Genomic DNA, 27,268 nt, shown 5'->3' with positions numbered 1-27,268 from the left:
CCAGATGCAGCCCCTAGCCCAGGAGTAACAGTGATTATTTGAAGTTACACCATAAGTGTAGCGGGTAGGTTCACTGGAAAGGAGTCTACTTGCCAGACTTCTGGGTGGCCTGTCGTTATCTACCGCAGAAGTGGAGGGTATGTCTCATGATCGGCCATGAGCAAGAATGTTCTGGGAAGATCAACAGCAGAGCGTCCCTGAAACCACCTTGGGAAGTGAAATCTCTACGTTAATAGAATGGGGCTGTGAGGTGATGTGTCACCGTGTATGTGATGCGCTGAAGCATGCGTGGCTTACGCTGGTTATGGAGTAAGGATACACGGAGGAAGGCTTTTCTGCACCAATGTAGGGCATGGAGTCCCCTGTCGTTGCTTTCCCCTAACCCCCACCCCCACCTTGTGTATAGAGAATGGGACTGGGAGGTGAGAAATGGCCTGTGGGGACTACAGAGGATACTGACCTGGAGCCTGTCAACTGGAACAAAGTGGCCTGGGAGCCTGACGGTGCAGGTAGCCGGACTAACCCAGGAAGGCAGGCTCCTCCCGCAGGCCCTCCCGGTTGGTCCCCGCCCTCCGCGCTCCCTCCGCCTACAGCGTCCCCGGCTCTACAGGTGACCCAGCTCCACAGCCACTCGGACGGACGCCACCACCTTAGCTGCCATCACTGCACACTGGAGCAGCTTTCTAAACAGGTATGACAGCGACCTCCGCGCGCGCGCTCGCACCCGGGCAATGACCGCAGTTCCGTCCCTGACAGCGTCTGAGAGCCGGCTACCCAGCCTCAGTTTCCCACAGGAGGACGTAGGGTGCCTGGCCATCACCAAACTCGCTACTGTGGGGACAGTGGGACTGGACCTGCTGAGAACGCAGGAAGACAGGGGAAAAGACTCGCTCAGCAAGAGATCCAGCGAGGGTCGCACGTCTGTCGCTGCTAGAGGGAAGGGCTGTGGTCAAGTCCTCATGCGGAGTGGGCGGGGCAAGCTGTAGTTCAAAAGGTGACAATAGCAAAACTTGGGAGTATCATGCGTCGCTGCGAAGCAATGCCTGCCGAATGTTCTCTCGGGGTCCCCTTTCACAGTAAAGAAACTGAGGATTAGTGAGGGGGAGGGTGGATGCGCACAGGCCAGTCATTTCTGGGGAGCACCATTGTAAGAGGCAGTATGGGGGGAGGAGCCCAGATCCAAGTCCCAACCTGTGCTGTTTCTCCACCATTCCGGGAGTTTTAGCACAAAGTTAATGTCAAGAGAATGTCACATAGCATAGATGTGCTGAACACAGGACATAAAGGACAGAGAACAGAACAAAGGGGAAGAAACGAGACATGGGGTTCAGCAAGGAAGCTACAGAGTTTTCCCCACGCACCAGAAATCTCCATCAGGGAGGGTCTTGGAACAGCTCAGTCCATCCAGCTCTGACGTGGTCCCTGGATGAGCACCTGGAAAGTCCCATAATGGGACATCTGCCAGCAAGCAAATAGAAGGGTCCTCTCAAACTTTCCGAGTCTGATGTCCCTGTTCCCTAAAAGTAACCATCATCTCCAAATAAAATATTTCTTCTAGACCTTTCTCAACACCTGTACATGTACAAGCCCATAGGAAGTATGTAAAAATGTAAAGTTGGGGCAGATACAAATGCTATTTGTATAATCCATCCACACCATTGGGCAATGGTGGCTTACCCTCAACTCCACTTACTCCTTCTAGAACCATCTATGTTGCTGCATGGTCATGGGACTGACTTATAAATTACCATTTCAGGGTCAGGTTCCAGATTCTTGTTCTTTGATGAAAACTAACTTCACAGGATATGAATTTTGGGAACAAAGGTCCCTTCTTTTTCATTGCACACACAGAAGACATATATGTGCATATATGTATAGACAGTAAATACAAGTACACACGGACAAAAGACAGGCTCCAAAGCACACGGACAGGCAAGCCCACCTCTGTGCTAACTATCTGTGGTCAAGGACAAATTCATTTCCCCTCTACCTCCAATTTCCACTGAGCTCAAGGGTCAGGAACGAGCCAGTCCTCAAGCCTGTCTGTGCCCAGCAGGCGGAGATGACACCAAAAGCCTCACTGAGGGGCTGTCTGTGACAGTAGGCAATGTCCTTCTCACCATCCAATAGGAGACAGGATGATTAAGAACTGTGGGCTGGGGTGGAGAACTGGGGAGCTAGCAGTGGTTACTGCTCTTCCAGAGGACTCAAATCCGGTTCCCAGCACCCATGCCAACCCCGCTCACGACCACCTATAACTCTAGTTTAAGGAGATCTGACATCCTCTTCCAGCCTCTGAGAATACCACCACACAGGATGCAAACACAGAGAGACACATAAATTTAAGAATCATGGGCAGACAAACCTGGGTGCCCAGTCTCCTGGTGTGCCCCGCACCTCTGTGTCCAGATAATAGTTCAAGAAGATTATCACCATCCTCAAAGGTCTAATAGGACCATCGGAGTTAGCTGGAGCATGGCAGGGTGGCACATGCCAGTAATCCCAGTACTCAAGAGGCACAGGTGGACTGCAGGTTCAAGGCTAGTCATGGCTGCATAGCAAATGCTAAGCCACGGAGCTTCATAGTGAGACCTTGTTTCAAAAGCCCGAAACAAATAAATAAGTGTGTTAGAATGCTTGATCACAGCCAGGTTAGCAAAATGCCAAAGTTAGAGAGATTCCAGTTCAATCCGGCTTCGCCCCTTCTCAGGTCAGGCAGAGTCCTGTCTCTGAGCCACAGTTTCACAGTTGTGGAATGGGCTTAAAGACAATAGCCTTTCCAAACTGTTGAGTGCCCACTAGGATGATGCAAATACAACTCAGGGGAGACACTAAAACTGCCCTTGGTGGAGGCAGTGCCGAGCTACCACTTGGGAACTCTTCCACACCTCCAGGACAACCAAAGTCCCGAGCAGTGGAAGGAGCCAAGGCCAGCTCACATCAGAGTCTAAGCACGCCGTGGTACTAAAAAGGACCTAGTGTGGTAGTTAGAGAGGCCCTGAGCTAAGACGCAGAAACGATTTCTGGTGTACATCTCTGGAATACAGGAGACAGCTGAAACGGCAGAAGCCCAGGGTAAGAGGGCGAGGAAGGACGGTCCAGCGGTTAAGACTCAATTTCATCACCTATGCGGTGGCTCACACCCATCTCTAACTCCAGTTCCAGGGGATTCGACGCCCTCTTCTGGTCTCTGTGAACACCAGGCACACATCTGGTACATACACATAAAATTAAATAAATAGAAAAAAATTAATTTAAAAAGAGCCAGGCAGTGGTGGTGGACATTCTTTAGTTTCAGCACTCAGGAGGCAGAGAGATCTCTGTGAGTTCCAGGACAGCCAGGGCTCCACAGTGTCATTCATAGATAGATAGATAGATAGATAGATAGATAGATAGATAGATAGATAGATAGATAGATAGAAGATAGATATTCCTCCCTCCCTCCCTCCCTCCCTCTCTCCCTCTCTCCCTCCCTCTCTCCTCCCTCTCTCTCTGTCTCTCTCTCTCTCCCTCTCCCTCTCCCTCTCCCTCTCCTTCTCCCTCTCCCTCTCTCTCTCCCTCTCTCTCCCTCTCTCTCTCTGTTAACATGCTTTTCTGTGTGGTTTGTATGCTTGTGTTTGTGTGTGAAGCCAGAGGCTGGTATCACACATCTTCCACCAGCCTTTGCATCTCTCACTGAACCTGGATCTCTCGTCGATCTGGCTAGTTTAGGTCGTGAGCTTGCCCCTGGATTCTGCTCCTTCCCTGAGCATGGGGATTACCCATGGCCTCCACACCCTCCTAGTTTGTATGTAGGACTCTGACGTTGTAACCTCCGGCCTCCCCCTTGCACAGCAAGTGCTTTATCCACTTAACCATCTCCCCAGCCCTACATTTCCTTTTAAAAGTGTGGGTTAGCTGGTCTGGATATGGCTCAGCTGCTAAAGGCGTGTGTTGTCCTTTCAGAGTACCTGACTTTGATCTGACACCTCTGGTCTCTTTGGGCATCTGTATTCACATGCACATACCCTACACGGACACAGACACACACAATTTTAAAATATAAATCTTCAACATTGTAGGTTAGTCCTGAGATTTTAAACAGTGGTAGCTTCCCCTTAGACCAGGCAGGAACTTCCAAGACCCCATAGTTCCCCGGAGGCCACCCTTATTCTCCAAGCACAATACTATAGAAAGTAACAACCAGACTCCAAAGCTATTTCTGTCTCCCAGGTGTGATGTTTCAGGTCTCTATTTTGGCTCTGTTGTGATGATTTCCTTGTGGGGGAAACAAGTGATACACAGTGCCTGCCTTGAAGGGTTATTTCAGGTATTAAATGAGTCAATCCACTTGAAATGTTCCACTACAGCCTGGATGACCGTAAACAGGATCTCGGTATTCTGGTAATGGCAGTGTTAACTGGCCAGACCCTGTTACAACACTTCAAGAAAAGGTTCAAAGAGGAGGGAAAGCTCTATGGTCGGTTTTGAAGGATGTACGGTTCTTCTGGGGACAGAACGAGAAAGGAAGTCCACACTTAGGAAATGGCCTTTAAAAAGCCAGGAGGCAGCCCAGCATGGTGGCTCAGTCCTTTAATCCCAGCACTCTGGAAGCAGAGGCAGGAGGATCTCTATGAGTTTGAGACCAGTCTGGTCCATTTAGTGAGTTCCGGGCCAGCTTTTACAAACTCAGAGGATCTGAGCTCAGAACCTCGAGCTTGTGCAGAAAGCACTTAGCCCACTGAGCTACCTCTCTGGTCCTATGGATTAGGTTTTAAATGAGAATTTGGTTTTCAAAGCAGGGGCCATGATGACAAAAGAGCAAAAACTGTATGAGGTCACATAGATGAGGTCATCAAGGGGAGGGCAGGAAAGGGGTGTGGGCTGTGTTTCATGGTCCCGTCATCGAGTTAGTGGTGAAAGACTGGGAATGGACATCAGTGGCAGCTATGGGATGGCAGAAGTGTGCCGTCACACTAAACTGTGCGCTTTAAAATGGCTTATAATTTATCTTTGCCGCAAAAAAGAAAAAGAAAGAGAAAAGGAAGGAAGGAAGGAAGGAATGAAGGAAGGAACGAAGGAACGAAGGAAGGAAGGCAGGCAGGAAGGAAGGAAGGAAATGCACTTAGGGAACTAGGTATATGTAGCTCCATGGTAGAACACTTGCCTGGCATGTGCAAGACCCTAGATTTGATCCTCAGCAGTACACACTTGCACACGCGCGCACACACACACACACACACACACACACACACACACACGCTCATGCACGCACACATGCATGCATGTACATGCATGCACATACAGTGGTAGTGGGGATCAAGTCTGTATTTTCCATTACTGACTCTGAACAAATTAGAAATTATTATTTTCTAATGCAAAATGCAATCTGTGGAGTCAGATAAACTCTGGCCAGCTGGTAAGAAACACAGAAAGATGCTGTACTTCTCAAGCCTGGTTTGTTATCCCCACAGATAATGGAGATTCAAATCCAGCAAGTCCCTTAACCTGTCTGGGCCTCAGTTTTCCTGTCTGTAATTCAGAAATAATGATTCTCCCCTCCAGATGAACACTCTGGGAGTTAAGGAACGAAGTGTTTGCCGCAGTGCTCGGCCCACAGTAAACCCTGAACGCACGGGTGTTATGTAACTAGATTTGGAGTGAACAGAAAGCCTAAGCTGTGTGTTGAGAGGTGTTATTGTTTGTTTCCGTTTATTGCAGCTCTGCATTTGCTTTGGCGGTGTGTGTACAGGTACAAATACGCCATCACGGGTGTGTAGAGGTCAGAGGGCAAGTTGCAGGAGTCAGCTGTCTCCTGCCGTGTGAGTCCTGGGTACGGACTCAGGCCCTTCTTTGTTTGAGTTTATGAAGCAAACTCTCACTGTGCTATTCAGACTACCCTGAGCCCTGGGATCGAAGGTGAAAGCTACCACAGAGAGATTATTTTATTTATTTTGACACTAAAGATCCTTGTCTAGCCATGACTGAGTTTTAGAAGGTCATTTGTGACCAGACAGTTTTCGGAACCCTGGAGGCTCTAAGAGGTCCCCAAACTGTCCAAGGCCACACAGTAAAAACAATCTGAGTCCAACCTTCTCCTTCCCTTACCCCAGCACCCCCAGACTAGGAAAATCTTAGTTGTAGTGGGTGTGGGGAATTGGAAATACCTGAGCAAGCATGGATGTTTCCTTCCTGGCTGACCTTGGGATGCGGACCTCAAGGACAAAGCCAAGCAGGCTTGTTTGCTTTCCCTCTGTGTGGGGGGGGCTCACTCCCAAGTGAAGGCTGTGCGCTTTCTCTGGAACTCGTATTGATCTGGTTCCTCTTAACACTTCCAGCAGAGATGCAACTCGTGCAAACGGTCTCATATTGCTTGGGATTGCTGCCATTTCTAGACTGATGAGTGTGTCTGTGCATGTGTGTGTGTGTTCGTGTGTGTGTGTGTGTGTGTGTGTGTGTGTGTGTGTGTGTCCTCACACACAGTGGGGAACACCTCTACCCTCTATTCACACCATAGTGAGAAGCCCGTGGTCTTGGCCTTGGAGGATTGTGTTAGAGAAAGAAACTACAGAAACCTGTTAGGTCTGAGACTGTAAATTTAGGGCAGCCTTTGAAGAACTGTTTAGAGACTGGGGGTGGCATGTGTCAGACAGGAAGAGCATGCCTGGCACCTGGTAGTGAGTGCTCATTCAAGGGGGGCAAAGGAGAAAAGGACAAGAGGGGGATCAGTGAGGAGGAAGAGGAGGAGACAGAAAAGAGGGGAGGCAAAGGGGAAGGCCAGAAGTGTGAGACACAGCCCTGAGCCTGCTGGGGCAGAGGGCCTGACTGCAGTCCCCAACCCTCTGCATTTGAGGGAGAAGCTGGCACTAGGAGCTGCTGAGCCTAGAAAGGAAGACTTCAGGAAGGAGTTCACTCTCTTGGAGACAGGGCCTCTACCTGCTGGGGGGCAAAAAGGGTCTGGGGGCATTCCTACTTATCCTGCTCCTGCCCTTTAGGCATCAAGGCTAAGGCCTAGTAAAACTTGCCCAGCTCCTTATTCCTGCCTCCGGAGCCAGGCAGTTTGTGTAAGGCCCAGAGGCACCGTGGGGTTTCCCACCTGGGGATCTGGACCATGGTGCCTATGTGAACAGGTTTGTGCAGAGCACGCCGTCCAGATTGTCCTGGGGCTGACGTTGACTTCTCAGGGAGAGCATGAGGATGGGACAAAGCCAAAACACTGTCACCTTTTCCTGGAATGCTGAAAGATCAAGTTAGGGCTCCGTGTGCTGGGGAGGGTGCCAATTCCCCACCCCACCCCCACCCCCACCCCACCCTGGCTCTGGTCCACCGGCTGCAGAGGACAGCTAGGGGTTCACAGGATTATGAGCCAGTGGCAGAACCTGGGTCTCTGTGGGAAGAGGCACTCAGAAGCTGGAGGCATCCCAAGCAGGAAGCAGGGATTCCTCACAGGCTGGGCGTTATAACCTACTTCGTAGAAATTTAAACCAGGGTAAAGTGGTGGTGTTTGGTTCACTGGAGGAGCTGAGTTCGAGCTTCCAAGCTGATACTCAGCGAGCATCTGGGGAGTAAGAATGATGGAAGGAAGGGAAGGAGGTGTGGAGGGAGACGGGCACCTGCCCAGGTTATGGTAGACACTGAAAATACAGCTGGGACATAAGCCATGGCTCAGCTCCCAGGAGCCTCCTCGGCCCTCACCTGGAGATCCCCAACCCATCCTCATCCCAATCCTATAACTCCCAAAAACAGGGCCTTCCAGTAGGGCTAGCCTGAGGTGCCGGCAGTATTGCTCCTGGTGGAGCTGGCAGTGTAATAGCCCAAAGCTCTTCTCTGAAGACCCCTCCAAGAGGCATCTCAGTTCCTCCCAGAGCCCGTACCTTGCTGCTCTGGAAAGGGTTGTTCTACTGACTTTCACTGATACTTTCAACAATGATACAAATGCAGCCCGTGACTTTTTTTCCCCCAGCAATCCAAGAGGTATTTCTTATACATTTTTGAGTGTTAGGCAAACATCCCCTCCCCCCCCCTTTGTGGGAGCCCTCCCATCCTCCCCCCTTGCCGCCTCCCCCAACAATCTAGTTCACTGGGGAAAGGGACCCAGGGCTTCCCCTTCACTGATGCTCCTAGGATATTCATTGCTACCTATGAGTTCAGAGTCCAGGGTCAGTCCATGTATAGTCTTTAGGTAGTGGCTTAGTCCCTGGAAGCTCTGGTTGCTTGGCATTGTTGTACATATGGGGTCTCGAGCCCCTTCAAGCTCTTCCAGTTCTTTCTCTGATTCCTTCAACGGGGGTCCTATAGCAAGAGGTTTTACTCTTTCTTGTTTTGAATGCCGGGAATAGGACCCTGGATTTTGCACTCACTGAAGCATGTGCTCCACCCCCATCCCCAGGGCAGTGCTATCTACTACTTGCAAGCACTTGCTTTATCTCACTGAATTCTTTTAGCCACCATAAAGGTAGGTAGTGTAACTGTCCCCATTTACCCCAGGGAGAAAGTGAGTTTTCTCCCTGCAAGAATGAATTGCCACTTCAGGGTAGTCCTGTGAAAGGGATGGCAGAGTTGTACATTTTTTGGCAGATAATAAATGGAATCAGAGAGGTTAAGTCACTTACCGAAGGTCACTGATGGCAACATGACAAAGTTGGGACAGTGACCTGGGCAGTTTGGCTGCAGGGTGCACTATTTGCCCAGCCTGCCCTCTGGGTGTCACTTAAGCAACCAGAGTGGATAAAAAGTGGAGTGTCTCCCCCTGGGAGGTGGCTCTCGATGCCTTTGGGCCACCCACAGCCAAATGAAAGGTTTCAGCTTCCGGCTCAGCTGGGAATCAACCCGTGTCATTGTGTGGGTTAAGATCTTGGTATCACCTAACAAAGAGGCTGGCAAGTATTAGCATGTGACCGCCATTCTAGAGTCCCTCTAATCTGAGGCACCAGCATCAGCCTCCAAACTTCCTAACCGTAACAACTTCCTCTGAAATAATGGCTCCAACAGAGAGGCAGGCAAAAGACTAGCAGCTGGGCCTACCTCCCAAGAAGTCAGCCACTGGGCCAGCCTGCCCCTGGCACAAGATAGGGAATGTATGGCCTAGACTCAATGCAGGGAAAGAGAGAAGCTAGACTCTAGTAGGATGCTCGGAAGTCCACAGAGGGGACAATGGTGCTGTCTTTTCTGGGTCGTCGTTGTTTTCTGCAGCACTAGGACCAGAACCTGGGACTGTGCACATGCTAGGCAAGCGCTCTGACACTGAGCCACACCTCCAGCCCCTTCCCTCTTCCTCCTTCTTGTCTCTGATCTCAGGTTGGAGGGGGAGGTATCTAGTAAACCCTGATGCAACAGGACCAGCTCTGGAGGTCTTCCCTGAGAAGTCAGGGAACACATACAGAGCTGACAGACAGTATGGGTTGTCTGCATTTCCTCTGTTGAGTTTGCTCACAATAACCATTCAGGGAGATGTAAACCACCAGTACCGCCCCCTCAGCACCTCCAACCCCCATCATCGTCACCCCTAAGCATCACTCCTACATATTACCATCTTTATTACGCCCATCATCACCACAATCACCCTCTTCAGCAACAGCAGCATGACCCACAAGGATTCTCAGACCCAAGGTCAGGGCAGAGACTGCTAGCAGACCTACTCAGAGGGCGTGATGCTTCTCGTTCCCAGGAAAGATAAGGAAGAATTTGGGCCTCACCAGTACAAATGACACTGGTTCAATCCCTAGCTCTTTCACTTTCTAACGGTGTGGCTTCGGGGAATTGACCCAGTCTCTGAACTTCAGAGATCTGATCTATAAGACGGAATGATTGCAATTCCTGCCTCTCGGGCTCAGGGGAAGGGACACATAAGCCCATTCAGGTGCAGCCCTGGCACGGGGCCTGACTTGGATTGTAAAAGTAAAACAAATACAGGAAAACACACAGGCCAGGGGAACAGTAGTTAAGGGCATAGCTCGAGGCTCCGGCCATGAGTCAGTTCCCATCAGCTCTGGATTTCCTGAGGCAGGTGGAGCCCAAGGGAAAAACTGGCCTGGAATAGGATGGCTTGAAGGCAGCCCAGCAGAGACCACTCAGGGCTGAGAGGGAGAGGAGAGAGCTCCTGCCCAGACTGGGGCGGAGATTCACACTGAAGTTGCAATCTGCTCAGTTTGAGACAAGCAGGGTAGGGCGGGAAGGGCGCATCTCCAGCTGGAGGCAGAGATCCCAGGAAGAATCGAGTACTTCCTGCTCCCAATGCAAGCAGGTCTCTAAAGCATGAGCACATACCCCATCCCCCATCACACACGGAGGCATTTCCTTCTGGGCTGTTCTCCTTTTGATGGTTTATTTCTGAACGGCAATAAAGACAGACACCCAGGGCGGCTCCTACGCCTGTGTATCCTGACTATCTTACCTCCAGCGTCCGGGGCTGCTGCACCCAGCTGTACGGGCTGTGCACCGCACAACTTCAGGATGTCATTCGATCAACTCCATCACGACGGTGGCCCTGGAGTTATTAGGTACACAACCTGCACAAACAAACAGGGCAGGGCAGGTCTGCCAGCCTCCTTCTCCTGAGTTGTATAGAATTGATCTTATCAGTTCCCAATACAGGCTCGAAGCGGAGGAAGGTTGGAGGAAGGTCTAGATGCCAATCAAGACCCAAAGAGCCCAGGTTTGCTGCTCAAGCAGACCAAGCAGGTTTGCAGCTGACCTTGAGAAGTTGGTGCGTGGGCGTTGTGGTGGCCGGGGTGCTGGCCGGATACATGAGATGGTCATTAAGATAGATGGTGAGGAAGCACTGAACACAGCGGTCACAAAAGCAGGCTCTGCAGTTAGGTGTGGGTTCAAGTCCCCGGGTTGAATATCCAGCACTGCCAAAAGGAAAACCCTTCTAGGCCTTCTGTGTGACTTGGGGCAAATCACTTCACCTCTCTGTGCCTATTTTCATCTAAGATATTATATTATTAATATGATTAACATTACAGATATATTGTTATAATAATTCTCATGGAGGTGAGCTAAAGAAGGAAAGGAGCACGCTTGGCAGTGAACCTCCAATCATCACGTTTGCGTCACAGAATATTTACTTCAAGGTTTGGCTATGTCCCAGAGAGAGAGGTAAGGTTTTAGTCAACTAAAACCTTGTCTAGACGTCAGTAAAGTCTTAAAGTAGACAAAAGAACCAGGGCCCAGCCTTGGTACCTACAGCCCAGAATCCAACGGAGTCAGCCAATATTAGATTGTCTTTTCAGTGTGATTTGGTCATAATTCGGAGCTGCCAGGAGAGCTGAGGTGCAGCAGAGGGAGCCTGGGCAGGCGACTGTCCGAAGGAGGAGCCAGCCAGCAGGCTGGGCCGCAAGTTCCCTGGACTGCATGCAGGTCAGCACCCGAGCCCAGCAATGTGTGAACAAGGGCTCTCCAGCCCAGCTGGGTCTCCCCTCTAACTGTGTGTAGCATGTGAGCCAAGCATGGCCAGTACATGGTAGAAATGACATCAAGAACCCTGCACGGTAGCCTAGGCCTGTCATCCCAGCACAGGAGGCTAATCCAGGAAAGACGGAGCTCAAGGCCAGTCTCAATGAGACTCAGTCTCAAAGTTGAAAAAATGCTTACCTAGTAAAACACAAATTCCTAGGTTCAGTCCTTAGCATCTTACACACATATAATAATAACAGTAACGATCATAATTAATAATAATAATGATAATATGTTGCCTGGACCTTTACTAAAAGTGTATCATCCTTGTTTCTATCTCTTGCACAAACTCTGCTTCAGGTTCTTGTTGTCTGGGGAATTTTGTCAATGCAGGCTAACACCACACTCCAGACAAGCAAATTGGGAGCTCTGAGGGCAGAGCCAGACATCGGTGTTGTTTAAACACCTGCAGGTGACTGGAAAGTTCTTTCCCTGGCTCTTCTGCCCAGAAGCAATACCCATTTCCACAGTCAGAAAGCCACCCCAGGGGCTGGGGAGATAGTGTGGCCAGTGAATCACTGGCTGAGTGATCGAGTGCGATCTAAGTTCGATCCTCAGAGCCCATGAAAGAGTCCCAGGCATAGTGCCACATGATTACAGTCCCAGCTCTGGGGAGGCAAAGACAGGAGGATCTCCTGGAGCAGCTTGGCTACCAAAGTTAGCTTAATTACTAAGTTCCTGGTCAATGAGAGAGCCTGTCTCAAAGCGGGTGGTTGATGTCCCTAAGGCTGAAAACCCAGGTTGACCTCCACATGCACACACCTACATCCACATGTACCCACACACACAAGAAAATGCACACTCCCACACCACACCACACACACATACATACACACATACACATACACACACATATACACATACACACACATATACACATACACACACATACACACATGCATTGAGAGAGAAAAATGAGAGAGAGAGAGAGAGAGAGAGAGAGAGAGAGAGAGAGAGAGAGAGAGAGAGAGAGAGAGAGAGCGCAGATCAGTCACAGCGTTCTTGTCCCTTAAGGCCTCTATCACTGTCTCTGGCTTTGACACATCCTTGTGGACAGGATCACAAACTGATGTTTCCAGAGGCCTGACTGTGATTCACATAGCATTTGTCCCTGGAATGGAGGATGTTGGGGAAGGAGCTGAAGGTCTCTGAGCATGCTAAGCATATACCCTACCACCAAACTGTGTCCTCAGCTACAGTCATTTTGGTTTTCATCAAATTTCATTCACATCTGGCTTTCAGATTCTCTCTAAACATCTAATTCCCAGACTCCAATGGTCCCAATTTCCTAAGTCTGATGTGGCTTTGTTTTGTGACATCATCTTCTGTGAGAGCTCGAGACCCACGAGAAAGGGAAAGGAACTAAGGCCCACCCGGTGCTCCAATTCTAACAAGCACACAAGTCTCCTGGAATCTGGTTCCAATGCATGTTCTGGCTGGGGTACATCTCTGTGGTGGGACACTTCCTGGCATGTTCAAGGCCCTGGGTATTTCCAGCATGGCAAAGAATTGGAAGAAAAAGTCTCCATGTTGTTGGGTAACATCAGGCTTGGGTTTTGTCTCTGTGTGAAGTCGTCCCATTGCCAGGCACTATGGCTGCTTTGCCTTTTTTCTTGTTTTGTTTGTTTTGTTTTGTTTTCTGACAGGGAGTCTCACGAGAATGACTTCCAACTTACTTGAGCCTCAGGCTGAACTCTCCATCCTCCTGCCTCAGACTCTGGAGAGGCTGGAATTTATGGGCATGTGCTACTACAGCCCACTCTGGTGCCGTCCTTTAAGCAGAGAGACGTTGGGCCAGTGGTTCCTAAGCTTGAGTGTGACCCAGAACTCCAGAAGGTGGTTGAACTTGGAGTTTCTGATTCAGGAGGGGTGGGCGGCACCTGAAAATTGGCCTTGACAACAGTGCTCCCAGGGGCTGCAGCTCCTGCCATGAGGAGAACCAGACTTTGAAAATGACCTCTCTTGGTCATACACTGGGCATTTAGCCCAGTGGTTCTCACTGAGATGGGTTCCCCAGAGGCCCCCAGAAGACAACTTTATTCTGTATAAGGCACTCAGGTCTTACAGAAGTTTCAGATCTCAGTTTGCTTCTGTGGCTAAGCTGTGTCTTTGACCAGACCTGAGCAGTTTCTTCAAGTTCAAGCCCACAATTTAAAGACATAATTGCCACTCAGAAGACAGACCTTTTGTGGTCATGCAACCTTCTTCCCCATTCCAGGACGTCTGCTGTGTGCAGCTCACCACAGAGGGGGTCTTGCAGAATATCACAGACGAGCCTGTCAAAGGGCACTTCATTCTCACCTCCGGGGGCCTCAGCTTCAGGCCTAGAGCTATGGAGGGAGAGGCCTGGGCTCACTGCCACACTCCACAACTGCCTTGATCAAGATTGGCCACCCAGCCCCCAACTGGTTCCCTGAGGCCTTGAACTTGAGAAGCTTGACAGGCAGGTCTGAACGAGTGAGTGAGTTATTGGAGATCAGAGAGTAGAAGTGCTGATTTTTTTTTCTTCCTAGATGAGGGAATGGACTATCTTTGTGTGAGGGTGGGGATGACTCCTGTTGCTATGTTAAGCAGAAGGACCAACCAGTCCATGGGTCAGGCTGTCAGTCGAACTGCACCACAGTTCACTTGAGAAGGCAGATGCAGGGGAACCTTTCTCTGGTCACAGCTGGGTGACCCTGAATGGCCTTCTGTGCTAGAGAGGTGACAATTCCTTACAGGCTTGACTCAAGGATTAAATGAGATGGTGTCATGTTCCTGGTGCATACTCGGTGCTCAGCAAATGTTGCTGTTACCATCTCAGGAGGACAGATAGGAACTATGATTTCACTCTGCAAACAACCTAAACACCACTTCCCTATACCGCCTCCCTACACCCTGACCTCACACCCCCGCCCCACCTCCTTCAAGCCTCTGTGGCCTTCTGCTCACAAGAGTTGGCTTCTAATCAAAAAGCACCTATTTGGCCCCAAACATGAGTTCACTGTAGTAACCAACCCATATTTAAGCACTTATTCGTTGTGTAAGCTCAATGCTGTCTGATATTGATATAATAGGATCCACGAAACATAGGAACAATTAAACGCCCTGTGATGTGACCCTGAGGATAGAGTCCAAGGCCTTGGACATACTAACAAGGTGCACTTGCAATGCTGGGACTTGATTTTTGAAACAGGGTCTAACTATAGGAACCCAGGTTGGCTGTGAACTCAAAATCCTCGTGCTTCAGCCTTTCAGTGCTGGGGTTAAAAGTATATGTTACCACACCCAGAAACGTATTTTATTCTCAGTTGTGATTTAAAGAAAAAGAAACAAAAGTTCTGTAACACACAAATGGTCACCTCTTTTAGTTTTAGTGCTGAGAATGGAACCAGGGTCTCGGGTATACAGAGCCAGGCTCCATTTATCCCCAACTCATTATATCTTTTTTTTTTCTTTATCTTTTTGAGACAGGACTTCACTATGTAGTCCTGGCTGGCCCTAAACTCACAGAAATCCACCTGCCTCTGTCTCCCACATGCTAGAATTGAAAGCATTTCCGTCATCCCCAGCAGACCGATTTCAAACATTAATTTCCAAATTGCATTCTTTGTTTTGAAGCGGGCACACATGTGCCACAGCCTATATCAGAAGACACCTTAGGGGAGTTGGCGCTCTCCTTCCACCACACTGAATCCAACAGGCTGCAAGGTTTGGCATCCAGTGCTCTCACCTGCTGAGCCCTTGCCAGCCACTTTAACCCGCTTTTGAGCACACAGTTCTGCAATGTGAGGTATGTTCACACCGGAGTCCAGAACTCTCAGTGTCTTGTCATTCATTTTCACCTCGTGTCGTTGGAGACTGGATTGTGTCTTATATCCATGGCATCATTCCACTCTTCACAGGGTGTTTCTACTTCCCAGTAGCTGCTGTGTAACAGGGACTATCAACATGACTTGTAAGTCCCCTGCTCATGGAGCAAGACTGAGAGGGAGCTGGGCCCTGCCTGCTGGCCACCTTAGGGAGTGAATAGAATCAGGCAATAAGAGAGCAGACCAGAGTCAGGGAAGGCTTGTCTGAGAGGAGGCCTTGGCACAGAGCCCTGAGGTACTATAGGAAGATGTTATAAGGAGGTGGACCTTCCCTCCATCTTGTATTGCTGGTGGTTTTGGCAAAATCCCACCATCTCTCTGACATCAGTAGACTCTTCACCAGATAGGGCAGCGGTAGGCTCTCTCTCAGTTTCACTGCCTTTATTTTCATGAGGTAATGCATGCAGAGAGCCCTTGGCAGTGTGCTGAGCAAATGTTGGCTTTTGTAATTACTGCAGGGAAAGGAAGGCAAAAGCAGTAACTGCTAAGTTTGCACTCTTAGCTACAAGGTTGCCTTGGAAAGCGGGTTCCAGGACGGGACAGGACTGTTTACAAAGAGAAACCATGTCTGAAAAATTAATGAAAGAAAGAAAGAAAGAAAGAAAGAGAGAGAGAGAGAGAGAGAGAGAGAGAGAGAGAGAGAGAAAGGAAGGAAGGAAGGAAGAGGGAGGGAGGGGTGTGAGAGGGAGGGGGAGGGACAGAGGGAGGAAAGAAAAGAAGAGAAAAGAAAAGAAAAGAAAGGAAAAGAAAAGAAAAGAAAAGAAAAGAAAAAAAAGAAGACTGTTACAAATGGATTTTCCCAGCTCTAGAACAGAGTGGTTGGATGTCAGAATAACTCTTCTGAGACTTGACTGCCAAGGAATGTGCTCCTTCCTCCACAAACACCTCAGAAAGCTTCCTACAGCTCCCATTGGCTGCAGAGCGAAGGCCAAATTCTCACAGGCTTTCCTCTAAACACGCATTTTCTGTCCCCTTCGCTTCTTTTCAGAATGAGCCAGTGAGGAACTTGGGTTCAAGTCCCAGCTCTGCCACTTGCTGGTCACCACCTCGTGGAGCTCGCTAATCCTTTCTTTTGTGTAGTTTGCTTTCCCACCCATAAAATGAGGTGGAAGAAATAACCATGCCATTGAGCTGGTAGGAATCTCAGCTTCTACGTATGAAGCTACATAGCATGGCATACGTGGGAGAGAGACAGAGAGGTAGGGGTGGGTGAGGGAGAGAGTTCTAGGGAATTCTGATCGCCCTTTCTTGCTTCTTTTCTTGAATGTCTCCCTCTGAGGAATTCTTGACATCCATCCAGATTCAGCTTTCTATGCCAGCCCTTCTAAGAAGTCTCTCACAAATAACTGGTTGGTCACCTTCCCTCCTTGGTGCCATGACCTTTCTGAGGACCAGCCTCTCCTCTTGTCACTTTCTCCATCCACCTCATAGCATGACTGTCTGGCTGCCCCTATCGCTATCCTAGTGGGAGAGAGGTGAGAGGTGCTGGGTTGAATATAGAAGGTATTCTCTCTCTCTCTCTCTCTCTCTCTCTCTCTCTCTCTCTCTCTCTGTGTGTGTGTGTGTGTGTGTGTGTGTGTGTATTTGTGCCTATGCTACATGTGAATATCAGAAGACAACTTGTGGGAGTTGGTTCTTTCCTCTCCTTCCATTATGTGAGACGCAAGGACCATACTAATCATCAGGTTTGGTGGCAAATGCCCTTAGCTTCTGAGCCACCCCCACCCCCCAACCTTTCCTTCCCCCTTCCCTCTCTCCTATGTTTTCTTGAGAGAGGCGTTCATGTAGTGCAAGATGGCCTTAAACTCACTGAGTACCCAAGAATGACCTTGACTTCCAATCTTCCTGTTTCTATCTCCCGAGTGCTGGGTTCACAGTATGTACGGCATGGTGTCTTTTCTCTTAACATTCTGCACGTTCCCAGCACTTGTGTGTGGAGCTGGGTGTGAAAAGAGAAAGGGAGAAGCTTACCTATTTTCCCTCCAGCCACCTGCCACTTGCAGCTGTGTTATGGGGTGAGTTAAGTCCTTTCAAACTCCTAGGTTGAACGTCTAACCCCCACGGGATGTCTATATTTGCCATGCAGCTTTTAAAGTGGTGATGAAATTTAAAAAGTGAGAAAGCTTACCTCCCCATGAAAGCTGTCCTTGTAAAGGAGGAAGCAGGGAGAGAGAACAGGGTGTCCTGCTCACAGGCAAAGGACAGGCAGGAGGAGCACAGCAGCCACTTGCCAGCCCAAGGGCATCCTCAGTAGAACCAACTCAATGCTGAAACCTTGCCCATGGTCTTCTAGCCTCCAGGCAATGAGAAAATGCATTCCACTGTCTGAGCTATGAAGCTTGGCGCCTTGTTAGGGCAGCCCTGGCTACCTGACTGAAGGAGATGAAGAAGAAGGGACCAGCAGGCAGAGGAGTGTGGGGAAGATGGGTAGAGAGCTGAAGAGCCCTTCCAGGATTGCAATGAGGGGAACAGGGGCCTATTCTTCCCACCCAATGGGAATGAATGACTTCTGCTAGGGCTGATATATTATTTTATTTCAAACAAAGGTTTCCCAAACTCTCTACAGATGCACTCCCATATTAAGCCATTTAGAAATCCTTCCTCATTAACTTGTTTAAAGGCAAAATGGGAGAGGGCAGGTGGCTCAGTGGTGTTTGCTGCCAAGGCTGATGACCCTTCTGTGGCATGCATCTACTCTCCTCACTCCATACAATAATTAATTAATCAGTTAATTAAATGTAAGAAGAAATTAAAGGCAAAAATGTAGCTGGGAGTGCCGATGCCCACCTATGAAACCAGAACTTGGAAGGTAGAAGCACAAAAATTGCCATGAGTTTGAAATCCAGTCTGTGTAACATAGTGAGCCAGGGTCTGCATAGTGAGGCCATAGCTCAAAAAAACCAACTGGGACTGGGAGGATGCCTCAGTGGCTAAAGACACTTGCAGCTAAGCATGACGACCTGAGTTCAATCCCCCGGGGCCCACATGGTAGGAGGAGAGAATCAACTCTTGCAAGTTGTCCTGTAACCTCCGCAAGCACATTGTAGCACGCACACACACACACACACACACACACACACACACAAATAACAAATATATATATATATATATATATATATATATATATATTTCAAGACAGACGGACACAGGTTCCACCTAAGTACATCTGACTTTTTATTGTTATTTGAGACAGGGTCTCACTATGGAGATCAGATTGGCTTTGGACTTTCCATCCCTCTGCCTCAGTCAGTCCAGTTCAAGATTATAAGTATGAACCTACATTTTCACCTCCACTTTTAATAACACAGTCAACCATGAGTGTCTGGGCAGAGAGAGGCTGAAAAGTTGGACCTACCACCATGGGGCCTTGAACTATTAGCAAGTCAGCTTGATTTTCCTGACACTATTCCATGGATTAGCCAACCCCTTCCTCGACACACACACACACACACACACACACACACACACACACACACACACACACACACACACACACACACACACACACACACACACACACACCTCTTTCAGGCTTAGCTGATCTTATCCTCTGCAGTTGCCTCCAGACTGGACAGGAAGGGAGGCAGCAGCAGATCAAAGCAGCCACATTCTTCCCTCCCAGCCTGCCACCAGCACATGACACCTCCTCCCACCTGGACAGGTGTCCACTTGAATGAGTGAGGGCAGGGCCAAGGGCTTGGGTGCTTGCCATGGGTGCCCCCAAGTCATCCATCCATTGGGACCAGATGACAAGGCTCCTGGCTCTGGTCCTGGTAAGGAGGTGTTCTCCCACAGACTGGGAAAGGCCCGGGATAGGACGCCCTGGAGATAGAAGAGAATAAACAACAGGAGATGAAAGACATCAGAGTGGAGAGGGCCACCACAGCCACCTCTTCTGAAAGCCGTCTTTGGCTCTCCCTGTCCTCAGGCATGGCCAGAGTCACCTCCAGAAACTGTAGGAGTAAGTAAGTGTGTGAGCTGGCAGGAGGTCCTGGGTAGGCTCTGCAAGTTGGATGACCACTTCTTTTGTTTGTTTGGTTTCTTTTTAATTGAAAATAAAATTATAAAGTAACAAAAATTGAAGTAAACAGGGACAGATATTAGAACATAAGTGTATGCCTGATTGTATGTTATTTTGTAAACCTGTTTGGCCAAGTAATAGAAACTTGATCCCAAGCAACTGAGTCGCTTGTTAAACCACTCCTGACCGCCTCTCAATTCTAGGAAGACAATGTTAAAAAAATAATAATAATAAAATAAGAGTTTTCTCAGCTTGATGATACATGCTAGAATTCCAGCCAGCACCCAAGAGGCAGAAGGATTGCCATGAGATTGAGGCTAGCGTGGGCTACATAGTGAGTTCTGGAACAACCTGGGCTATATTGTTAGATGTTTTTTCTTAAAAACAACACCATTAACGACAATCAAACTATATTTCCTGCTGTCCTCCCACCATTTCCCACTAACAGTCAATTTTTATGCATATTCTTTCAAATCTACAGAGACTATATCCAGGACCTAAATCCTTGCTGTTCAACCCCTCTTATAAAGTGATTCAGGGGGCACATACTACCTCTGTACATCCCCCTGAAGGCTTGGTCATTTCTAGATTACCTATCATGACCACTATGCTATAGGTGTCTACCGTACTTAGGAAGTGATGATGAGGTCGCTGTACATGTTCAAGACAGACACTACTTTTAAAAACAAGTCTGATCTGAGCTTGCTTGACTCCACAGATGATACAAGAAGCCAATTGTATTTTTATTTATGTTGGTGGGGGGAGGGAGAGAGAGCCATTACATGCCCATGGCTGTCAGAGGGCAACCTCTGGGAGCCTGTTCTCTCCTCTGCCTTCTCTGAGAAAGGCAGTGTTTGTTCCCCCTGCTGTGCATCCCTGTGTATCCTAGGCTAAGCAGCCCAAGCTTCCAGAGGCTTTCTTTGGTCTCTGAGCCATCCGTTTTGTGATGGGGGTGCTAGGGTTGTGGGCATGAGCTTTTTGACGTGGGTTCTGGTCATCAGGTTGGTGTGGCAAGTGTTCTTATTCCTGACCCATATTGCTGGCCCTACTTCATAATCTCAATTTTCCAAGTAGAAATGCTTCCTAGAGCCCTCTCCTACCCTGCTGCAAAACTAAAACGCGCTTATTATATTTTTGGGATATAAACAATATATGTTCACCATGAGAACATTGTAAAACACAGATAAATGTTAAAATATTATCAATATTTTAGGGAAGTACCTCCCTGACCTATAAATATTGATAAATATAAAACATAGATAAAATGTTTAAAAATATTATCCTTAGTCACCCAAGCTCTTGCTTCCAAGACGTAATCACAATAAACACCCTGGGTAATTCCCAGATGATCTTTCTCCTATGTACATAGCTGTATACAATCCTACAGATTGTTTTAATATGGGGATGGGAGGGACTGGGTCTCACCATGTAGCCCAGGCTGGCTTAGAACTCTCCATCAGCCTCCAGAGAACTGGGATTACAAGTGTGTGTCACCATGACCAACTCTACAGATATGTATGCATGTATGTGTGCACGTGAGTGTGTGTAAGTATGTGTGTATGAATGTGTGTGCATGTGTGCATGTGAGTGTGTATGAGTACGTTTGTATATGAGTGTGTGAGTATGAGTGTGAGTATTTGAGTGTGTGTGAGTATGTGTGCAAATGTGTGAGTGTGTGTGTGTGTGTGTGTGTGTGTGTGTGAGCGTGCTTGCATGCATGACATGCTCATAAGAGGACAACCTTGGCTATCACTCCTCAGGTGCCTCTACCTTTTGTTACATGGAACTTTGCCAAGTAGACTTGACTAGCTGGCTGTAGAGTTTCTAGAGACCCAGCTCCTGTTGCAACATCTCAATGGAGGTGACAAGCACTGTCCTCCATATCTGGCTTTTATTCAAGTTTAGGGATCAAATCCCAGTCCTCACACTTGCAAAGGAAATGCTTGCCCAACTAAGCCACCTCCCCAGACCCCACAGATTATTTTACATAATACATAACCACCCTTCCTAATGACCTCCAGAATTCCTGGGTGCCTGGTCCATGCATAGCATGCCAGGAACTTTATTCCTACCTATCACATACTTAGATTTCCTCTCTGTGAGGATCTACATTGTTATAGAAAGGCTTGACAGAGAGGATGGGACTGCCATGGGTGTGGTTACCTTTCTAGAGCCAGTTGTGGAACTTAATCACCAGGTGCCCAAGGAAATGACAGGTGCTTCCTTGAATGGCCATTCAAGGAAGGGCTGGGACATGGCACGGTGATGGAGTGCTTCTACAGCATGCTGAAGGCCCTGGGTTGCCTCACAGCGCCTCCAGAAAACTAAGTTTCCTAAGTTTGAGATGGTGACATATGACCATAATCCTAGTACTTCAGAGTCTGAGGCACAGGAAGATGGCATATCCCATGCCACTCCCTGGGGATGGGGGGAGGTTATTAAAGGGATAAAGATGTAGCCCAGTGGTAAAATACTTGTCTAGCACGACACAAGGCCCTGGGTTTAAGCTCTAGTTCTGGTCTGGACAGGGCAACCAGTTAGTCTTTCTGACAGCTCTGGCCAGCTGAGGTCTTAGAGATTAGAAATTTCAGTCTGGGTTGGCTAGGCACGTGTCAGGCTGTTCCTGGAATGGAGGCCTATGTAATCCTAGGCTGGGTAGCAGAGAAACCTACAAAACAGGTCAGGCTCAGATCCACCAGGCGTGACCACTCAGGGGGCGGGAACAGCACATCAAGCTGTCAGGCAGCAAGGCCTCTTATCTGGGGAGTGAAGAGAGGAGAAGGCTCCTGACGAATGTGTCTGCCTGGGAGAGGGTACTGGTGGCTTTCAGGTAGCACACATGGCACTGTTTCTCATCTCCTTCATAATTGTTTATGTTGAGGCGGATTAGAACACATATATAATTAGTAACATCCAACCTGTGATTTAGTGGATATTGTTGCTTAGGACGAAGCTAAAGTGGGTATTTAAGCAAAACCAGGAGTGAGTCAACTGAAAGAAAGATATTAAGTAAATGACAGTATAATTGGTTCCCAAAGGCAGCTCATGTCATATCATGATGACTGGTCTCAAAGGCATCCTTGTACACGAAGCAGCCAGGGACAGGAAGAGAGGAGGTTGTTGTTGAAGACCCTCTGGACCACTTCTGTCTGCAGAGATAACCTTACGGAATTCTTCAACCATTCTGTGAGCTAAACTCCAGAAGCCAGAAGATTCTAGAAATGAGTAGTCATCACAGATGTGCAGCTCAAAGTGGCCTAGTTTTGTGAATGCAGAACTCCTGCCTCACAACTTGTGTCAAATGCCTCTGAGCTGGGAGCTGGGCTCTCCCTGCACACGCTCTGGCGCTGGCAGAGTTTTGTTTTGTTTGTTTGTTTGGTTGGTTGGTTGGTTGGTTGGTTGGTTGGTTGGTTGGTTGGTTGGGTTGGGGATTTGTTTTGAAATAAGGTCAAACACAATTCTTCTGCCTCAGCCTCCTGAGTGCTAGAACTGTATACATCTGCTGGCACCACATCCATTCGAAGTTGGGAATTTGTTTGGTTTGTTGGAACTCACTAAGTAGCTGAGGCTGGCCCTCCTATCTTCACCTCCCAAGTGCTGGAGTCACAAGTCTATACCTCCATGCCTGTCATTATTTCTCAGGTGGATCTATACATTTAAGATTTTATGTAGAGTTGGACTGTCATGTTGGATCCCAACTGTTGATGGTGACATTGGTCTCATAATATTCTAATGCCCCTGAGCTTTGGACTCTGAGTTCTTGGCTAGAACTAGTAAAAAGTAACTCAGAAAACAGATGGTACATGGCCACCAGAAAGGAGGGTCACAAGATCTGGGGCCCAGAATGTCCTTCATCTGCAGAAAGTGCAGCTTGTCAATCCTGGTCACTTCTCCTGTCATGACTTTCACTGTTGAGCAAAGCGAGCTCCCATTATAATTAATGCGACTCTCTAGTAATGCTGCAATTAGGAAGGCAGCCGGTTGGCACTCTTAGCCATAACTAAGGAAGGACACGGTGAGATAACACGACAGGAGGAAGTTGTTTTAAAGGGGAGGGAAGGAAGACGAGGGGAGAGAAAGAGGGCAAAGGAAAACAGGAATGTGGAGAGGGCAAAAAAGGTTGGATTTGGGGGCCAGACATGGGTATGGTGTTGACTTGGGAATGATTTCCCAATAAAAGCTTAATGCATTTAAAATTTTTAGAGCCAATCTGGCCATTGAATGAAAAGTATCTTAAAAGACTGTGTCAAACTTTGAAATCAGGAAATAGAGATGAGTGACTTCATCCCCTGCCCCTGCAGTGACTGGGGCCTTTGCACCGAGGACAACCCCACGCTGCACTTGGAACTGGACTGTGGCTTGTACCTGTAGGCCAGGCGCCACATCCTGTCAAACACCAAAATTCTCTCTTGCTCTTCACCCAACATCATTTACCTACAGCAACTACTGACTTGCATTCCATTTGTCTCGTTGGCATGATGCCAGACATCCACAAAACCATTGCCCATTTGTAAAATTTGTCTATTTAGTTTGGGTTTTTTGAGAAAGGATCCCAAGTAGCTCAGAATGGTCTTTAAGTTGTCATATGGATGAAGATGACCGTCAACTCCTGATCGTCTGGTTGTGGAATTTTGCACAAACCACCACACCTGACTCTCGTGTCCACTTTAAACAGATGCCATCGTCGTCGTCTTCTTCTTCTTCTTCCTCTCCCTCTTCCTCTTCTTCCCCCTCCCCTCCCCCTCCTCCTCCTCCCCTTCCTCCTTCTCCTTTTGTTTGTTTGTTTGTAAGCCAGTATGGCCTTTCACTTGTCTAAATTCTTGAGAGGATAAAAGCCAGCAGGAACAGATATGCATAGGATGTTGTGAGCCACATACAATTCCAAACACCCTTGAATGAAGACATCCTATTGTCTCCATAGCTCAGATAAAGGGATGGAGAGGCACAGAGACACCATGTAGCTTCCCAGGGTTGCACAGCTTTCCTGTATTCACACCTGAAGCTTGGCTCCAGGAAGAGACTTTGGATAAGCCTTTCTTGAAAGTTCTGTCTTTGTTGTATTCTCTTTCTCCTCCTCCTCCTCCTCCTCCTCCTCTTCCTCCTCCTCCTCTCCCTCCTCCTTCTCCTTCTTCTTGGAACTAAGAGATGGGACTCTTTCTCATTTTTGAAAATACGGCCCTTCTCATTGGAGGAGTGCTGACTGTGTCTCTTGCCAGAAGCCAGTATTTAGCAACAACATTCAGGTTCTACACAGTGTCATAGAGCAGGCAAGAGGAAGTCACCTTCAGTCATAGCTGAGGGCTCACAACTGGGCCAGGAAAGCATGTGCTGGTGCTGAGCTGCCATCCCCTCCCTCCCCACCTTGTGTCTCAGCATGCACTCTGTGTGGGCACTTACGGTACTCAGATGGTTAGGGAGGAAAACAGGTAGAAACACCCATCCCTAGAGGTATTGCATGGTACATACAGTATTGACCAAACCTTGCAAGGAGAGAGGATGTAAAACAACTGGATTCTGCAGTGTCTACTTTCTGTGTGGTGCCAGGGTGGGCGCATGCATGTAGAAGCCTGAGGTTGACATCAGGAATCGTCCTCAAATCACTCTTCCACCTTACTCAATGATGCAGTCTCTTAGTCAAGCCCAGAGCTCATGGATATGGCTACTTCCATAGACAGCTTGCTCTAGGAATCTCCTGTTTCTGCCTTCTGGGGCTGCCCTGCTCAGTTGGTATTTTTGTAGGTTCTGGAAATCCAAATCTCAGTCCTCAGTTTACACGGCCATCACTTAACCACTAAGCCATCTCCCTAGTCCAAGGAAGACAGTTTTGATTTGCCTGGGAGGAAGGGAACGTGCAGGATGTTCTGGAGTTTGGAGAGAGGAGAGTGTGAAGGTTCTCTGACCCTCAACGTATTGTAACCAGCCTTTTACAGGAAACACACACGCTTTGCCAGCTGCACTGTTCTACCCAGGCTGCTGGAATAAAATGCCAGTGTTGGGGGCATACAAGCAGCAAGGGGTTATTACAGTTCTGGAATTTGGGAATGTAAGATCCATGGATCGGCACATCCTGTCTAGGGAGGGTCTCCTCCGTGGTTCACAGGAGTCTTCCTTCTTGCTACCATCCTTCCATGAATGCCTTCCTCAACACCCCAGGGTGATCAGGGACCATCACTCTGACTAATTCAGTTCCTGGTGTGAATGATAAGAACCATATCAGCTACCATCCCTGTCAAAGACACTGTGTGCAAGAGTTCCCATGGGGTGGCTCACTGGGCCCTGACAACAACCCCAAAGGCAGAAAAACTATTATCCCCACTTGTAAAGAAAGTTAAGACCAAAAAGTCTGGGTTAGCTCTCAGCTGCTGATAAAATCCCTGAGACATTTAACAAAGGAAGAGTTTGTTAGACTCATTGCTTCAGAGTGTTCAGTCCACGGCTGCTTGGCCCCTCTGCTTTCAGCCTGGTATAGTCCGGTCTGACAGTAAGGTATGATGGAGAAGGCCTGCTCAGTGTCCAGGAACAAAGAGAGGAAAAGGAAGGGACTGGAGTCCTGGTGTTTCTTTAATGCGGCCCCAGGGACCTAACTTCCTTCCACTGAGCCCCACCTCCTCAAGGTGCTGTCATTTCTCCATAACGCCACAGGCTGGAGACCAAGCCTTCAATATGTGACTCTTTTTTTTTTTTTTCAGAGCTGGGGACTGAACCCAGGGCCTTGTGCTTGCTAGGCAAGCGCTCTACCACTGAGCCAAATCCCCAACCCCCAATATGTGACTCTTAGGGTGCATCCGAGATCTAAACCCATTTTTATCACAGACTGAGCCCTTCTCTAAGGGTGCAGCAAAATCACCCATAACTGGGCTCCAATTGTACCACCTGCCTCTAGATATGGACAGTGGTCATAATGTGGAGTATATCTATGCTATGAATGGAAATATGTGATGCCCTCTGATGGCGCCCCCTGTCATGAAGGATAAGAGGGTGACTCCACTATCACCCCATCACTGGATGAGCCCAGAGAGCACCAATGACATGCTCCTCAGGAGCAATGCCACCCAGAGGCCATCCCAAAGTGTGGGCATTGGGCCCAAAGGACATCCCATATTACTCATTGCCATTGCTCCCGTACTTCCCGAGAGGAGAGGGATCTGTCTGTGACCTGCCACAGAGGACAGAGTGACATCAGCATGTCATTGCCACACATGTTAGAATTCCAGAGCTGGGATGAGTATCCATTAAAGCGCTCCTATGCCAGCACTTGCTGGTTTCTCCCCATCACAGTACACAGAGAATGAAGTAGCAGCAGCATGAGACACAGGGAAGGGTAGGGGCAGGGCTCAGGGCTACACAGCTTGCCTGGCATGCCCAAGGCTGAGGGCTCCATACCCTGCACGGCAGAGAAGCAAAGAGAGAGAAAGTGAGAGTGGGAACCAAAAGAGGCAATGTGCCTCTTTTGTTGGATTAAATTCTGAGCAAAAAGGTAAATAAATAAAGATAAACATATAAACAAAAATAAATAAATGAGCACAAGCCAAAAGATGCTAGTCGCGCTCTCTCTCTCTCTCTCTCTCTCTCTCTCTCTCTCTCTCTCTCTCTCTCTCTCTCTCTCTCCTGCTAAGCATCAAAACCACAGCCTCATACATGGTAGACAAGTACACTACAACTGACCTCAAACTAGTAATCCACCTCAAAGTAGTCATCCTCCTGCCTCTGCTTCTGGAACACTGGGATTACTACTGGCTGACATGCCAGAGCTCCCCCTCTCCCTCCTGTACACTATACAGCAGCTCAGCTGCTGCCAGTGAGTCTCCCCTCCCAGAAGGCAATGCCAGAAGCCACCTTTGCTACCATCTCCACCTGTAAGTGCTGAGCTTGGCTGTCTGAGAGAACACCTAGACATTGGCACACTGCAGGCTTGGGTGAAGGAGGCGCATGTGTGCACACCGAGGCAGCCGCCCATTGC

General features: G+C 48.6%; 1 protein-coding gene across 1 annotated transcript in view; it reads left to right on the top strand.

The window, feature by feature from the left end:
• Positions 1 to 608: 608 nt before the first annotated feature.
• Scnn1b (sodium channel epithelial 1 subunit beta) overlaps positions 609 to 27,268 on the top strand; it is a 59,956-nt gene continuing 33,296 nt past the window's right edge. The window contains exon 1 of the mRNA XM_032892746.1: positions 609 to 691. The gene's annotated coding sequence lies outside the window, so the exon portion shown is untranslated. The remainder of the gene's footprint in view (positions 692 to 27,268) is intronic.

Source organism: Rattus rattus, chromosome 2 (assembly GCF_011064425.1).
Source record: "Rattus rattus isolate New Zealand chromosome 2, Rrattus_CSIRO_v1, whole genome shotgun sequence".
Taxonomy (NCBI): domain Eukaryota; kingdom Metazoa; phylum Chordata; class Mammalia; order Rodentia; family Muridae; genus Rattus; species Rattus rattus.
Note: the sequence above shows the minus strand (reverse complement) of the source record. Positions and strands in the feature narration are given on the sequence as shown.